This window comes from Myotis daubentonii, chromosome 2 (assembly GCF_963259705.1).
Source record: "Myotis daubentonii chromosome 2, mMyoDau2.1, whole genome shotgun sequence".
Classification (NCBI taxonomy): domain Eukaryota; kingdom Metazoa; phylum Chordata; class Mammalia; order Chiroptera; family Vespertilionidae; genus Myotis; species Myotis daubentonii.
The window spans coordinates 58,176,102-58,194,574 of NC_081841.1; the positions used below are offsets into that span (position 1 = coordinate 58,176,102).

At 39.9% G+C, this 18,473-nt stretch overlaps 1 pseudogene; it reads right to left on the reverse strand.

The window, feature by feature from the left end:
* Positions 1-956: 956 nt before the first annotated feature.
* Positions 957-8,411, reverse strand: LOC132226560 (pre-mRNA-splicing regulator WTAP-like; annotated as a pseudogene).
* Between the last annotated feature and the right edge of the window lie 10,062 nt (positions 8,412-18,473).

Below are 18,473 nucleotides of genomic sequence, written 5' to 3' on the forward strand. Positions count from 1 at the left end.
TAAAACAACATTTATCATCTCACACAAATTCTGTGTGACATAGCAGCTAGCTTTGTCCAGGGTGAGCAATCCAAAAGAGAGAAATGATTATTTGTTGAATAAATAAATTATAGAATTTAAAAGAGCCTCAGAGATATTCTGTATCTTCCTTCAACTCAGGAAGGTCCCTTCATTGATTATGTGTAAACATCTCCAGTGATGGTGAGCTCATGGCCTCATGAAGTGGCCCATTCCATTGTCAATAATGAAATTAGCTAGCTCTTGTTAGATGTTGTACTAGGTGATCTTCCTACCACACTGTGCTTCCCTTTGCCAAATACCTTTAATTATCAGAAAGCTTTTTTTTACTTTGAATTGCAATCTGCCCCTTACCACCTTCCTTTAATTGTATTAATTTTGTTCTAAGCTTTAGATGGGGGTGCCCATCAAGACACTTTTGAGGAAAATTAAAACAGTTTGCAGAGTGAAAAGGAATGAAAGGAACTGCAAGTAATTAGAATGCATATTTTTTTGAAGTATTTTCTAACTGATAGGCAATGCTGAATATATCTCCCACACCTGAGATGGAATGGTGCTTTTCCTAAGTATTTGCATATGGGTATCTTTTGTCATATGGGCAAGTACCTTGCATTCTGTTCCTGAAAAGGAAATATTAGTCACATTGCTTCTGGAAAAGGTTGGGAAAAGAGAGATAAGTTGTTTATCATCTTTCAGTTAGAAACTTTGTCTTAAAGTTAGATCTCTGTTCACTACATATGGGTCTTACACAGAGCTAAATGAGAATCGTGACAGAAGCTGGACAACCATGTCCCAGGGAAAATGAGAGCTATGGTCCCTCTACTTAAGGAGAAGTGACTGCTTTTCTTCACGAGGTCTTAGCCCTTTACATATTTGAATTGTCTTTGCCGCAAATTGACCTATTCTCTAAGCCAAGCTGCCTCATTTCCTTCCTTTTTTCATCGTATGGAAGGAATCTCTGTATTGTGTGGCAAAGTGTGGGCCTCGTCAATGTCCTTCATGTTTGATGAGCTGCTCAACCAGTTGTTTCTACCGATGTGGATCAGCTTCTCTGGCTCTGCTGTTGGATCTGATGGGCTATATGGGGTTTAGAGGAAAAAAGAATTCAAGGACAAGATGGGCAGCCATTTAGTGCTCCCAATGCTGCCTGGAGAACAGATGGAATCTCCCCAGTCCCGCCCTGTTTGTTTTACTTCTATCCTGTACTCTCTTCTCTGCCAGTCTCGTCCAGGCACTTCAGGAGCTCTACTGTGCATCTGACTCTGTCCCAAGTCATCTGAAAGCTGGTGGGGAGCATGATGCACCACCTTCCTCTATCTCATCACTGAGGTCTAGCTCATCTCCACTCTTCCTTTAACTTATGGCATGGATACGCTTACCACACCCTAAAGTTCTTACAAAACTGTGTGTACATCACCTGTTACTGTAAATGAGTACCTTCATAATGGCAGAGAAAGAAGAGGCACACATTATCCTGGAAACAGAATTGAAATTATCTTTTAGACTTTGCCTATTGCTTATTTCCACAAAACATGCTATGTGCTCTTATAGGACTGCTGGTTCCTCTGTAATTTAGATGCCTGTTGTAGGAACCATCAGGCATGAGGAGCACAGTATCTACTCTCTTGTTGGAGATGTTTCTCTAGGCCTCCTTTCCTGATCTCACCCGTGCTCATTACATTCCTGCCCACACTGCTCCAGGCAGAGGGTGAAAACATTGGAGGGAGACACTAAGAGGGGAGTACAAGACTGGACAACTTTGCAAAGTGATCAGACAGAGCGGATGACTGTAAGTGATCCTGTCCCAATTTTCACCCATAAAAATGGTGTAGAGTTTAGATTTGCAAATAGAACCATGGAATGCTATTGCTGGTCAGAATCTCTGCAATCATATGTTTCCAATCCCTTCATTTTATAGAAGATAAATCAAAAGTCCAGGGAGGTGTCAGTTTGGAAATAGAATATGTGTTTCTTGACTCAGTCACAGTGTCTTCTTATTAATGGGTACCTGGCATAGGAAAAGTTGGGTTATTACAGAATTTACCAGACGACCGGAAGATACACACAGGATTACTCAGAGAATCAGGAGAAACCCATTTATTTTCAGATGTACTAGTACAGTGACTCAGGGGGTCAGTTCTCCAAATCCCGAGTGAGTGAATATGGAGGAAGCTTTCCCTTTAAACCCTTTGGTTTCTTTGTTTTCTGTTTCCTAACTACCAGGCTTTGTGGTGGGCTGCCACAGCCCCTCCTGAGTCAGTTAGAATGGGGAAGTTAGGCTGTATCTAAAGGCCTGGTCTGGGTGGTGCCGATGACCTCCCCTCTAGCTAAGCTGTTACATTCTTTGTTTCTGGCCCCTTTGTAAAGTGGGAGTATTCTGGGAAACAGGTTCTGCAAGACGGGACGGGCATCAATGGAGTTAATTATCGGCTAGCAAGAGTGTGCCTTAGAAGGCAGGTTCCTGGCACAGATTCAGAGTGCTAGCCGCCCCCCCCCCCAAATGTTTTATATTCCCCGTCAGGGTTACAGAAGAGAAAAGAGCAACAGTGTCAGAAAGAACATTGGTTTGGGAGTTAGGAAATCTGTGTTCTAGTACCAGTTCTGCCATCAAATATCTGTGAGATTTTTAGGAAGTCATTTCCCTCTCTAAGCATCAGTGTCCTTATCTATCAATGAATAACCTCTGAGGTCTTTTCTATCTCTGAAGTTCTGTATGGTTGCTTTTCTTCTAGCAGTTGTTGAGAATTCTGATGAGCTAGATTCTGTGCCAAACACATAATCATGTTTGATTATGTAAGTGACTCTGAGGTACATTCTATTATTATCCAATTTTACAGATGAGAAATCTGGGGAACAGAGAGGTTAAGTAACTTGCTAGTAAGTGGCAAGTGGGAGAGTTTAGAACATAACTCTAAATCCCATTGGGTAAAAGATAAATGTGTGCGTGCAAATGATGGAGCTACTGAATCTGCAGTATTCATCAGGCCCCTGGGGAGGATGTCTAGAAATAAAGAGCTGAGTAACACTGATTTGAGTTCCACGAGCAGATATAAGATATTGATTTTGGATAAATTTGTTGATCGTTGATGCCAATTGAAGTATTTGTGCAGATTGTTGAAAATGAAATTATTTTGTTATAGAGCAAAATGCTGTGCAGCTTTTAATTCATAGATCTCAAAGCACTACCAAATCACTTCTGCTTCATAAAATGCCTTTGTTCGTTGTCACTTGCAATGACATTTCCCCGATCTCCCCTTCAAGTTAAAATATTTTTTCTGTACCCTCATAAAAAAAGAGGCTAAAAATAATGGGTAATATTATAATAGGCAATTCATAATCAGAGAATTGATTTAAGGTCTATTATGACAGGCAAGCAAAAGTAAATTTTAATGCAGTCTTTTGAACAACAATTTTTCCTCTTTGGAATGCTCCACAAACTGACAATTTGTCATTTTTAAAGGTTTTATATTTTGGATTGTCATTATGCTAGGTAATATGACATATATTCTCTTCTATGAGGTAATGTTTCAAGTAGAACTTACTTGAGGTTTTCCATCTCCCAAGGAAAAATGCTTATTATATTATTTCTTGAAGTGCATTGTTCTTCAAAATAGTAATAATCAAACTTTGTTTATTATTGAGGAATAATTTACATACAGTAAAATACATTTTAAATTCAATGACTTTTGATAAATAAATTATATATACCAGTGTTATCATCATTCAAATTAAGATAAGACACATTTTTTAAAATCTTCACAGGTTTCTATGTGCCCCTTTTTAGGCAAATTCTCCCATCTAAGACCATCACTGTAGATACGTTGTTTTTTTTTAGCCTATTCTTTAACTTCATGTAAATGAAATAATTAATTGACATATTGTTTTGAGATTCATCTGTATATTTGCAAGTTTTTCCTTTTTATTGCTGGCTAGAGGCCTGGTGCATAAAATTCATGCACAGCGGGGCGGGGCTGCTCAGCCCAGCCTGCACCCTCTCCAATCTGGGTCCCCTCGGGGGATGTCTGACTGCTGGTTTAGGACAAAGAAGAGGCAAAGGGTGTATTCATGTGCTTCTTCTTAAGGATGGTGAACGAAAACTACAATTTGATACTGCTGTCTGCTTCCCATTGGCCATAATGTAGTCATATGCCTACACTTAACTTCAAGAGAGTCTGGGAAATGTAGTACTTATTTCAGGTAGCCAAGAACCTAGGTAAAAATTGGGAGGCCTCATAGCAATCTCTGCCGCATATACATTATTTCATTTGATCCTTATATTGACACAGATGGGCGTCAACCCATTTTTACACAAGGAAAGCAAACACGAGAAAGGCTACAGAGGGGAAGTGCCAGAACCAGATCCCAGGTTGTCCAATTACTAATTCCGTGTCTCTCCCCCTGTGTTTCATTGCCCCTAATGTTTATCACATGCTTCACACATAGTCAGTACTCAGTAAATGACAATTATTTCTTTGGATTCTCTTGGGCCTCCTTTTAGTTCCTGGAGTCCCAGTTTTCTGCACTGTGCACCCTTTCCAGTACTGCAGGATGATTTTGGCCTTATGGCAAGACCATTTCCCTCCCAGGGAGAAGAGCCTACTTACATATTTGAAGTTCTTGGATTTACATTGCTTTCCAAAGTGAATCAAGCCAGTGGTGTATGAAGGGCAATGGATACACCCCATTCTTCATCATTGGATGGGTTTTTCTCATTTTGGTCTTATTAGTCAATTCAGTGCAGTACAATTGAATCAGGAGAGAGGGAGCATTCAGTGAAACAGCTCCTCTCCCAGCCTCCAGCCTCTCTCTTTTGTACTGGATCATTGTTGGATGAGAAATTTCCTTTTTTTTTCTGCCTGAGGTAGTCCATGTGCAGTGGCTTAATTGATTTGTATGAGCTTCATTTTTATGGGGCCAAAGGTTATGAGATTATATTAGAAAAAGGGTTAATACAGGTGTTTGAATTAATTTACTGATTAACTCTTGTAAATCTGGCCCACAGCAATTGAGTGCTATCTCCTTAGTTTGTTTTTTAAAATCACCTTGTCATGTGTTTGAGAATGTACAATGGACATCAAATTAAATACTAATTCTCTGCAATTCAAATGCATTGTCTTACATGGGTTAATCTTCCTATAGCCGGTTAGATATTACCTGACTAAAAGAAAGCTCTTGGAGTCTCTACATCTTTAAAAAGCCATTTTATTATGGTCAAAACATTTTTCTCAATATCAGGTTTTCTCTCCTCTTTATTTCCCCGTTAGGTCTTAGCAAAGAAAATACAAGTCTAGAGTGTTTTATACAAAAAGTACCTGAGCATACAAACAGAATATCTATTTATTGAACTGAATAATTTATCTTTATATTCCCAAACACTTTGCAAAGAAGTGTGTTATTTCCGAACCTCAAATAGTAGAGTTGGTTCTGAAAGCTTTGGTCATTGCTATACGCAGAGACAGAGCGGAATGTGAAGAGAGCTGCACTGTAGGCATGTGACTACATTATGGCCGATGGAGGGTGGTGCTGGGTGCCCAGCCTGTTTGCCTTTGAATCTCATCTCAGCATTTCTACTTGCCAGTCATGTCCCTTAGGCAATTAATTTCTTTATGTCACAAATTATTATCTATAAATTAGGGCTGGCAGTAATACTAACTAGTAGGGTTTTGAGGATTAAAAATAAATATGTATTATATTTAGACAGTGCCTGATGTAAGTTGTACTACATCAAGTGCATGCTATAATTATTTGGTCTTTGTCTCCAAGACATGGTTTTTACTCAACATGAACATTGATAAAAGACATACAGTATTCCTGTAAGTTTTGCAGCACCACTCCAAATGGCCTGATTGCTGATTGGGCCATTTTTTTTCTCAGAATGGCTCTGGGTTCATGTGAGTTGAAGCCAGAGAGCAATTGTCAGGAGTGAGGGCTTTGGAGTAAAACGGGTTAGGGATTAAATCTTGGCTCTTCCACTTGTAAGCTGGGTGACCTTAGGCAGGTCACTTACTCCTTCTGAGGTGTGGTTTCTTCACCTGCAAAGGATCATTGGGGAAAGGACCAAAAGAGACAAAGTGTGGAAAGAACCTGGTCCATGGTAAGGGCTCAATAAAAGGTAGACTTTTATTGTTGTGATTAAGTCCTAGAGGGAGAAACCAACAGCTCAGACCAGGAAGCATGGGGCATTTTCTCCCTTCATGTATGCATTTCCCTGGGTGCGATGATAAAAAAGTCCTTTGCTGGAATAATGTCTCAAAAAGCTACGAATGTTAACTTCATGTTGGCTAGTTATATTCAATTATTCAGAGCAGGTGCAAAATCTTTTGACAAATTAGATTAAATTACAGCTGAAGTGTAAGAACACATTCCAGTTTCCAGTGAGCATGAAATTCCACTGTAGGGCTGTGTCTATGCACATACAATTAAAAAACCTACACTTTTTTAAATCAACATTTTGATGGAATTTAAACACTCTTCAAACAGTGTGTGTGTGTCTGTGTGTGTGTGTTTTTCTTCTTTTTTTGCTACGTTATAAGCTGAGGTACAAATTAAGCTATGTAGAATTTAAATGTAAAATCACCATTGTTGATAATTTGCCTCCAGTTTTGTACAATACACTTGTAGCTACTGTGACGTGGGAGCATAATTACATTACAGTGTTGAATACAGCCGTCCTATACCTGTCACATCACTGTATGTTATTTTGGTTGTCTTATATTTTGCATAACACATGATGTTAACAAATATTTATTGCAATCATATGCAAAGTAGCATGATAAACTTGAAGGAAACTTAAAGTAATGCCTTAGAAACTTGCCTTACATAAATGGCTTTTTATTTTAACCAGTTCAAATAATTACCTAATAATGGAAGAAATTCTCTAATGGGTCATGATGTGAAAAGTGATAGAGAAAGTAATTGAACTCCAGCAGCCTGGGAACCAAGCTCTGGTCCTCTCCTCTCCTTTTGCTTCCCTGGGTACCATCCATTTGTCCCAGAAGGTACATCAGCTTCTTGCAGAAACCATCTGGTCACTCTCACAGGCTCCCTGTGGGCTGCTGGTCATGTGAGACGGGCATTAGTGGCAAAATTTGTTCAGTCCACTTACGCTATTCATTGAATAGCAACTAATAATCAGAAGATTTTATTAAGGAGTTCCCAGGTTTCAATATTGACTTAATTGTAGATCTTTTTATTTTCAAAAATATCTATATGAAAACGATTGAAATAAAACATTAAAAAGTCTGATCATAAAGAATTAGAAAATTTTATAAATATAAGAAGGTAAATAAGACCTACGATCACAAATTGATTTGGAAATATTATTAATATCTATTAAATAGTTTCTTAGCAAATAAACCCTTGAAATGCAAAATTCACCTCATTTAAGTTTTGATCAAGAAGTTCAACAACAATCATGAAGTCCACAGTCTTAAAAGCAAAACTGATATACAGTGTCTCTAAGTCACTATACTCAAGGTATACATATTCCATTTTTACATTTTACTGGAATTTTACATGTTCAATTCATGATTTTAAATCTCTAGGTCGTCATTCCTCCAAACTGTCTGAAGACACAGAGTGCCACAGACTTAAGACTTCTGTTTCTCCCTCTATTTTTTTCAAACAGAAACATTCCTCAAGTGTATACATGTCCTGGAAGGGGAATTTTTCGGAGGTGGCCACTTCTTCGGAATAGTCCCACGCCATCAGGCCTCTGAAGCAAGGGGTGGGGGAAGAGGAAAAAGCTGAAACACAAGGTTTATCTGGTTGAGTTTCACATTAACCATTACAAACTGGATAGTATAAGAATGTGGATTTTTTGGCTCAAAAAGTCTGAGTCTTGCTGTGGAAAGGAGTACATGGCTGTCCCACCACAGCTTTCTCGTAGTGGGACTGTCAGGGAAGTCTTGACTGGGGAGTATGATTTGTTTACCTGTCAGCGTAAACTTCCAGACTTCATGGAGTCTGAGTTCATTTTGGGCTTGTTCCAGTTTGTCTGTAGTCTGCTCCAGTTCGCCTTTCATTTTTAGGAAAAACAAGTTGATGGCGGGGTCTACCATTGTTGATCTCAGTTGGGCGACACTGGGCTGCTGGACTTGCCTGAGGTACTGGATTTGAGTGGTACACTCTTGCACCTCTTACTCCTTGGTTGCTAGTCGCATTACAAGGATGTTTCCCCTTCGTGCAGACTCTTGCTGTTGTTGCTTTAGTTTTTCTTCTGACTCCTGTAAGCCAGTTACATCATTGGAGTTCAGATCTGTGTACCTGCCTTCCAAAGCTTGCACATATGCTTCATACTGTTTCCATCTTACAATTAACTCATCTCGTGCCATAAGTTTGAAGTCTGTCTTACTCAGTCGGACCTTTTTGGGAAGAGGGTCCTCGTTAATCATCTTGAATCCTTAATGGTGAAGAGCATTAAATCAAGGACTGTCATTAGAAGAAAAAAAATTCCTAGTCTTAGACTTAAAGTCTATAACTTGGTATGTTATCTGCCTTGGTTACTTGTCACATTGATTAGTTCAGGGATAGGCACAGGGTTAACAACAATGAGAGGTAAGGAGATGTTTCTGGAATTTCCTGGAAAGGGAGCTTTCCTGAGTTTCTGTGGGAGGTACCTAGAAGGCTGCCCTTTGCCTATGAGCTTGGATAAGGAAGCAGCATGTAGCCTTGGGAGGTACTTATGACTATGAGAGAGCTGGCGCCTGAAAGAAATTGGGTATTTCCTCCCATAGTTGGGTGGTCTGTCAAGCCTGACCTAAAGCTCTCTTTATCTATGGCCTTTTTAGGTAACTGAGCTAATAAATCACTTTGCTATTTAATCCAGGCCAAACTGAATTTTCTCTTAGTTGCAGCAGAAATTATCATAAGTAATATATCTTTTTCTCAGTCATCTGACTTAGAAGCTCAGTCTTTCTTTTATCAATGGAGAGTTTGCAAGGTACTAATATCACCAACACTGGCTTATGATAAGTCTTGCCAATGAGAGATTCTTGTAAGTGCTGAATATCTAACACTAGGTTCAACCTTCCCCCAAGAACTTAACATCATCTCATTCAGGCCTGAATGGTTCTTGCAGATATTGCTAAAACCCTAGCACATTCTCTTTGACCTTTGTAGTTATCCCAGTCAATTTTGTCAATAACATTCCAATTTGAGGTGCTTCCTGGGGCAGAGCATTTCCCAGAGTTGCCTTCAGTCTTTCCACCTGCAATGAGAACTGTCATCATTTCGTCCAGGAGCCCTTAGTGAAGTCACCAAAACAGTCAGATACTTAATGTTTGTCTTAATTTTCCATGGGAAAGATTTGAAACTAAGAAATTGTTTTTATGTAAATATCATCAAAACTGATAAGCATTTTCCTCAGAAGACAAAGTTTATGTTACTGCACCAAATAGGATATTTATACTTGCAAAATCGCTGTAAAACATCTTGTTTCAAAAATGGTGCCAGATTGCTCTTTAATGTGGTTGGTAAAAATTGCAAAGAACCTGCTCATATAAAAATCCTCTAAGGGGTAATTGAGTTATGACTGGATTTAATTTTTATGTCCAAAGAGATTATAAGGGGTACCGGGTCATTTCCTGCCTGGGAGCCAAAACCTCTGTATTTACTTATCAGAGTGAGAGATCCAAATATGCTTGTTCATATGAAAAGAGAATCCACCTCACATACAGGGCTCAGACAAGAGCAAAAACACTAGGATGCTATGTAGGGTTATTTCGAGTACAGAAATAAGGCCAGCATAACTGTTGACTCATCTCTATGTCTTTGTTCAGTTCTGAAATTTCTACCTCATTGCTTACATTAAAAAAAACACACATTAAATTAGGGCCAACCTAAAGAAGGGAACCACTGCAAGTTGTGGCACATGCCTGTCACACTAGTGAACGTTCTCCAGCAGGGAGGTCATACGCCTTCTAACCCCGTGAAATAAAAGGAACCACCAACGATGCTATTTACTCTCTTTTTGGGATTCAACAAAGTTAGTATTTATTCAGTGATTTAAAAATGACACGATGAGGTTACACTTCGGAGTAAGTCATTTGTTTGCATAAAGAAGATGCATTTTTGCTTTGACACCTCTTCTGTTCAGAAATTATGATCTGTGCCCTGGGCTATCAAACATCATGCACAGAATTATTCACAAAGGGTTTATGGTTCAAGTGGTAAATCCAGGCATTTGCAAAATGTTGACCCAAGTGAGTCAGCACAGAAAGCCTGATCTTTCAGTTTGATGAAAATGTAATTTTATGGATGTCAAGTTGAAGTTCAAAAGGGATATATCGTGTCACGCAGATAAATAGTTTTGCCAAAAGCAATGCCACAATTCATAAGCACTTGTCTGGCCAATAGCAGCTATCAGGCTGATTAAGCCAAATGCTTGCTAATAAATGCAGTCTTTATCCCAGATTATGCATTAGTCTTTTCTGACTAATAAAGATTGCCCTATTTAAGCACTGAAATTAGATCTACAAGTCAATATCCAACATAGAAATACTTAGAGATGTACTTCTTTTGCCCTCACAAAGATTAATTGCAAAACAATTCCAAACAATGAAGTATGAGTATCTGATATGCTTTCCCTCCTCAGCTCCACTCAGACCCAATGGGATAGCAAGGCTGTGGGCAAAATAAATGTGAAGAAAATCATAAAAAATTAGCTGTTTTTTAAAATGTGTTTTTAATGCTGAGGAGGAAACAGTACATAAATAAACTTCTTTACAGCCCAACCCCCCAGTGGCTTCCCATCAGACCTCCCATGGTCCCCGGACATTTTTCTGGCCCTGAGGCCCAGCAGCCAGCTCAGTCACTTGGGACGTCCTGCAGGTTTGGAAGCCCCATGTGCTTTTCTGCCTCTGTGGCCTGCAAGCTCTGCATGGCTGCTCTGCCGGGGGTGGCCTTCTCTTTATGGAACTTGTGTTCCTCTCCCACCTCTCAGCTCAGTTTCTAACTTTTGAGAACATCTCCCACTTGCCAGGCGAAGCAGCACCATTTGTCTCTTGCAACTTGACGACACTGTTACCACTGTCATCACTTTGAATCAGGGGACTGTCTCCTCTACTGTGCTCTGAGGACAGGATTCAGGTATTTCATTTTTGTGTGTGTTTGTGGTGCCCTGCACAGTGACTGACAGACACATTCTAAGTAGTGAATGAACAATTGAGGCTTAATTTAACTTGCTCCAAAATCTTTCCCAGAATAACAATCTGTCTGCTTCCTAATTTGACAGCAACCATTCCTTTGTTTGTTATTCTCCTAGCTGTTAGACACACTCTTTGTAGCAACTAATTTTGCCCTTGGAGACATACTTCTGCATTTTAATGTCCTCTTATTAAGAATTTTGCCTTCTGAGGCAAATTCTTTGGCCCCCTTAATAAAAAATTTGCCTTATACTGAATTCCTTATTTTATTATTTTTTTTCTAACTCTCCTCCCTCATATTCCTGCTCATAGGAGGAACTGCATACATACTGTTGAAGAGATGAAATTAAAGAGATTTTCTGGTATATTGAAATTCTATTTTTTATTTTCTTCTCTCATCTCATTATTCAACAAGAAATAAAAATGGTAGTCAGTACATCTTTAATTTTAAAAAGTTGATTTATAGTAAAACCGTAGTATGGTCATTATCTTGAATTTATAAGGAAAGCTGCTCTTTGAATTTCTGTGGAAAGTAAAGGTCAAACCATAAATAATTAAGGGTATTAAAATTGGCTATTTCTGTCAGTCAGGAAACAGTGGGAATGTGTATATTTTCTGTGGAGAGAACTTTTGATCACAAATCACTCTTTTTTTCAGACATCCTTGACAAATTGATAGTAAGGACATTTAAAAAAATGGATTTGCCAATCTTTGCTTTAAGGGTTTTTTTTGGCAGGTTTCTTTTTCTTTTTTTCTTTTTCCCCCTACTCTTTATTGATTAAAGTATTACATATGTCTCCCCAGCACCCCCCTTGACCTCTCCCTGGCCACTCCCACCCCCCCTAGCAGCACATGCCCTCACCTCCCTAGTGTCTGTGTCCATTGGTTATTCTTATATGCATGCATACAAGTCCTTTGGCACATTTTTTGAAGTAATCTTACTTCCTAAATGATTTGACCTTTGAAGGTATGCAATAGCTGGTGAAAAAGGAGAGGGCCATCGTAATGTCAGTATCGAGAAAGTTCTTTCTTTGAGTTTAGGCAATTTGATATTATTACATTTTCCTGCAACCTGAAAATGCTTATTTATGCATTAATAACAGCAGAGTTGGTGCACATCTGAGGCTTTCTTACTAACAGCAGTAGAGACACCCCTGGAATCCCAAATCTACATTGTGGGGGAAGTTACCCATTGACAACACAGACTGTGTAATTGATAGTGAAAAAGTTTCAAAAGGTTTCACTTCGTGGCTTAATACATTTCTTATGTAGTTCTTATCTTCTGACCTTGTTTTCAACCCTTGGAAGCTCCTAAAAATATTTATTTTTTGAGGGGGAGGGATAATAGTTCAAAGAGAGTACATAGAAGCGTTTCCCCTTAAAGAGAATGCATACTAGTATTTCTGTTATACTGTCTTTACTAATTAACTCAACCACATGTGCTTCAGATATTCCACTGGATCACTAAGGTTTAGACTGGGCTATTTTGATTATGGCTGTAATATATTTACTATTTGAGATAGATCTAGCTTCTTGCTAGTTTCATTTGTTTTTCAGAAGAATATTATTTAGTACTTTACTGTGAATGTGTATATACTTAGAAGGACCTTCAGTTTCAAGTATTTTATCCTATCTGTAACCTGAATTTTGCTTTCAGTTAAACACATTTTACATTTTGATTAATGATCAACAGGCTGACCTTGCCTCATTCTTATTTCCAAAGGATATTATGAGGGGATTGAACTTTTTTCTTTGCAAAATTTGTCTTTAATCAATTTTCTTCATCAATGTCATTTGAAAAGCCCCACATGTAGATTTATATTATCCAACAAAGCACTTGAGTAGGATGTAGATTATGCAAAAGGTAGAATTGAAATAGCTCAATTTATCATTTTTTTTTTGTTATTGGTGGGGATTTTTAAAAATGGTTTTAATTCTATTTGTATTCAGCATCATTTTCCCTGACATGTCTCCTTTCTTTATGTGTTTCAGTAAATTGCTCTTTCTCACAAAATAAGTAACCACTCAGTTTCATTCCAGCATTATATTTTATTTTAAAAATATTTATATTGATTTCAGAGAGGAAGGGAGAGGGAGAGAGGGAGAGAGGGATAGAAACATCAATGATGAGAGAGAATTATTGATCAACTGCCTCCTGCATACCCCCTACTGGGGATCAAGCCTGCAACCATGGCATGTGCCCTTGACTGGAATCAAACCTGGGACCCCCAGTCTGTAGGCCGACACTCTAACTACTGAGCAAAACCAGCTAGGGCCAGCATTATAGTTTATATTATTAACTTTATCCCATGCTGAGAGCATGAATTCAGGGCTCTCTAGGCTGATCCATGACCCAGCCCTGTGTGCTGCTATGAAATGAATGCCTCTCCTCATGTGCTGGTCTCTCCCAGTGTCACCTCTAAATTAAGCCTGTCCCAAGTCTTCAATGACCTGCTCTAGACCCTACTAGTAAAAAGGTAGTGACTCAGCAGATTGCTTCTAGTGGGCTTATGATGATATTACCAATCACTCAAATCTACCTAAAGATAGTTATGGGGTCTCAGTTCCCCTATCAGGAACTGGACCTTCTTGGACCCCAGGTATTCGATAGAAGAAGCCATGAGAAGTTATGGGTATATAAGCGTCTTTATTGTAGAAGTCAGTGGCCATGTAGCCCTTGCTATGACTGGAGCTATTAGACAAAGCAGTTCTTCAAAGTAAAGTCTCATCCTGTAGCCATACAACGGCTGGGTAACAATACATCTTTCCTACAAAGTAGCAATGGCCTGCATCATAGGAGCTATCCAGGAGCCATCCTTAGAGCTATAGCCTCACTAAGCAGCAGACTCAGAGCCCGCTGTCTGCTGATCTGAAATGGACTTTAATACTAACTTAGACATAAGAGGCTTCTTGCCAAAAAGTGACCTCAGTTTTTGGGTTATAGAAGGGCACACTTGTGCAGTGTACATACAATAAGATAGCTGTGCCCTTGCTTCTTGCACTTGCATATAGCAAAGTGAACTTGAATACCCTGATTAAGATTCCCACACTCAGAGTGGCCTTGAACATCTGGCACTCTCTAGACAAAGCACCCACATAATAAACTATCTTTTGCATGATCACTCCCCCTTTCAAAAGAAAATCAAAGTAAATGAAATAAAAAGGAAATTTATGCACAGGCACCAAAAAGCCAAGTAAAGCTGATGCTTAAAGAAGTAAAGGAACTTGTTTGCTCAGTTTAATCCCCATCACCAAAGAGTGCCTACTTGAATTTGGCACCTTAGAGAGCAAGTTCAAAGACATGGTTTCTGTTGTTTGGGGGTTTTAACAGACATGTAAAATTTTCCAAAAATTAAATAATGAACATTGAACAAATAGAGTAGTAAATATTCACATTTTACAAATAACGGTGAATAATGGAACAGTATGATTAACAGCTACAGCGAAAAAGTGCTTTAGAAAATTTTTTTCTCGTTTGGTTTTAGGATTCTGTTTGTCAGCTTTAACCAGAGCATGATGAAAATTCATTATGCCACTGTACCATGGTTTACATCTGGCTTTATCACATGCTAGGCACTATTTTTAGCCCTTTATAGGTACAAATTCATTTAATCTTCAAAGCAACTCTCGAGGTAAGTACTATTATTATCCCCCTTCCCATACACGGGGAAACTGAGACACACAGCAATTAAGCAGGTTGCTTAGGTCACTTACCTTGTTAAGGGCAGAGCCAAGATGGAACCCAGACACGCTGGGGTTCAGGAGACCAAAAAATTAACTAAATGGTGTCCTATCTCCTGAGGTCTCAGAGGCATTCCCAGAAGTGAGTTTGAAAGCTGATGTGGTTGACATCATATACATCAATGACATCAATGTCAATGACATAACCATGTGGACGCCTAAAAAGACCACACGGCTTTTTGCTGTTTCCATGTCATTGGAAAAAAAACCACACCCCCATTTTATTCTTATTTGGATATAGCTCCTATTTGCATTCAATTATTATATAAACTATTTGAGATATTGACAACCTTACTTGTTAATATAAAATACAAGCCAAATAAAATTCTTGTTAAATTGAAACACATTTTTTACATGATAATGATACAAAGAAAATATTACTATTGGCAATAATGATTGTCCTGGGTGCTCCCAAGTTCTATGACCAGAGGCAAGACCCTCCATCTCCTCATGTGCAAAATGTGGTTATTGGGTAGGTGATCTATAAACTGTCCTTTTCAGAGCTAATACTACACTAGTTTATCATTCTACATGCAAACAATAATTTGCAAATCAGTTTTCCATACTGTCAACCTAAAGGGACAGTTGTTAGCTGCTACATATATTTACCAGTAGAATTCCTATCCACATCTATACTAATAAAAGACAAAGATGCTAATTGACTGTACCTTTGCTATGCCTTAAGCCATGCCCACCAGCTAATCAGAGCAACTCTATGCAAATTAACCCAACCAAGATGGCGGCCAGCAGCCACGGAGCTGGAGCAAGCAGGAGGCTTGGTTGCCCAGGTGATGGAGGAAGCCAAGCTTCCTGCCAGCCCTGAGCAGACTGAGGCCTCCGCTCATGGCAACAAAGTTTCAATTATAGAAGACAAATAAATCCCAGATACCTGCTTCCAGCTAGCCTCCACTGGGAGCTTGGGTGGCTGGGGGCTGTGGCTAGCCTGCAAACAGCCATCAGCCCCTCACACAGGCTGGCCAAGCACCCCAGCAGGACCCCCCACCCTGAAGGGGCTGTGGCCAGCCTGAAAACGGCCCTCAGCTACTCACTAAGACTGGCCAGGCACCCCAGCAGGACCCCCCACCCTGAAGGAGCTGTGGCCAGCCTGAAAACAGCCATCAGCCCCTCACACAGGCTGGCCACACCCTCATGGGGTGAGGGTCCCCACTGGGGGGCTTGGCCCAGCCTGAAAACTGTCATCAGCCCCTCACCTAGGCTGGCCAGGCACTCCTATATAATAAAAGGGTAATATGCAAATTGACCCTAACAGCAGAATGACTTGGAATGACTGGTCACTATGACACACACTGACCATCAGGGGACAGATGCTCAATGCAGGAGCTGCCCCCTGGTGGTCAGTGTGCTCCCACAGGGGGAGCTCTGCTCAGCCACAAGCCAGGCTGACTGCTGCCAGTACAGCAGTGGTGGTGGGAGCCTCTCCTGCCTTCTCAACAGCGCTTAGGACTGCAGCTTAGGCCTACTCCCTGCTTGAAAGTGGACATCCCCCGTGGGCTCCCGTGCTGTCAGAGGGATGTCTGACTGCCAGCTTAGGCTCAATTCCCCAGAGAGCAGGCCTAAGCCAGCAGGTGGTCATCCCCTGAGGGGTCTCAGACTGCGAGAGGGCACAGGCCGAGCTGAGGGACCCCCCCCTCACCCCGAGTACACAAATTTTTGTACACTGAGCCTCTAGTATATTTATAATTTATAAACACACACACACACACACACACACACACACACACACACCCACACACACACCCACACACACACCCTTTGCTCTTTTATGGTTCCAATTATTTCAGGATCAAGTTGAAGCTCCTTGGTTTAGCATGAAGGTCCACCATGATCTACCCTTTCCCACTTCTCCAGTCTCTTCTCTTCCCAAACCTCCTGCTCTTATGCTCTACAAATCACTTATTATTCCATCAAAATGGGTATTTTGATACAGGTCTCTGCCTTTTCACATTATTTTCTCTTCCTAGAAACATTTTGCATATTCTCCCCTTTTTGTAAACTTATATCTCCAGAGTCAATTAACTTCTCTGGGAGGTATTCTTTGGCTTCCCTCTGCCCCTCCCACCCATAGAATGAATCAGGGGTCCATCTTCTGTGCCCTGTTAGGACCTTGTGTTCCCCTTTCATTGCACCTGCCCCATTCCCTGGCAACCACTAGCTTTCTTGCTTGTCTTCCCCATTGGAATGTGGTCGAAACGCAGTCAGAATATTTCAGCTGACTCCACCAGTGCCTAAAACTGTGACCTCCTGTCAGTGCGTTAATTTCACTGAGAATCAATTTTTTCATTTTTAAAAAAGAATAATACTACTGGATTTATCTACCTTGCTGATTATAGTAGGATAAATGAGATTTGTGTAGATATTCCTGTTTGACTGTCACAAAGTCCTATGTACTTTTATTGGCTCTTTTAAAAAAAGAAAAATCCTTACTGCTGAATATGTTTTTATTGATTTTAGAGAGAGAGGAAGAGAGAGAGAGAAACATCGATGTGAGAGAGAAACATTGATCAGTTTTTTCCCTACGTGTCCCAAACAGGGATCAAGCCCCCAACCTAAGTATGTGCCCTGACCAGAAATCAAACCCGCAACCTTTTTGGTGTATGGGACCACGCTCCCAACAACCGAGCCACCCAGCCAGGGCTATTGGCTATTTTTTATTTACCACTGCAGAAGATTGTTGTGGAATTTATCTGCTGTGCTATTACATAAAGAATATTGCTTAATTTTAAGACTTAAAGATATCTGGTAAACCAATCGAAAAGATTAAATTTGCCTCTAGTATCAGGCTGTCAAACTAAAAAAAATTAAAGATTTAAATCAAAACTAGGTCAAAGCTTAGTCCTGTTACAGGCTATAGGATTTTAGTGATAAGGCTACTGCAGCTATTTTTCTTGCACTGAATTTGCTAAAAGCAATTTCCTGTTTTTAACCCAAGTAGATAGCCCTGGTCCCCCAGGGGTTCATTAGCTTGGTGCTCTGAGGCAGTTTCTTTCCTGTTATTTGTCTGCAGCATGAAGGCACAACAGACGGGGAAGGTTCAGCCTCACCTTTGTGGTTAATACTTACAATCTCATTAAAGGCTGAAGAAATACATGATCAGCTACCTCCTTGTATCACTAAAAGCTGATTTACCAGCATCACATCAAATATTTACCTTGCCCTAAGCTACCAGTAATTACAAGCTGATTTTGTTCAGGCTCAAACAAACACAGAGTAATGAATTTCTGCTAATTATTAGGCACTGATGAAATATGTGACTGGCCCACTCCCAGAGTTCTCCTGGGCATCTCATCTTTCTGCACGAGGGAAAACGTCAATTGTTATGAATATACTCAGTGCTGCTGGAAAGCGCTTACAGTGGTGTCAACCAGAAGTCATTACTGGCGTGTCTGGGAAAGCGATTAAAATGGCTTAAAATTAAGATTTTGGTTTTCTATGGTTATTTTTATGCAAATATGCCACAGTTTTCAACTAACACAGGTGTCTTAATTAAAAACAGGTTAAAGTTTTAGGATAACAAGAGATATTTAAATTCTGCCAAACCTCACACTGTAA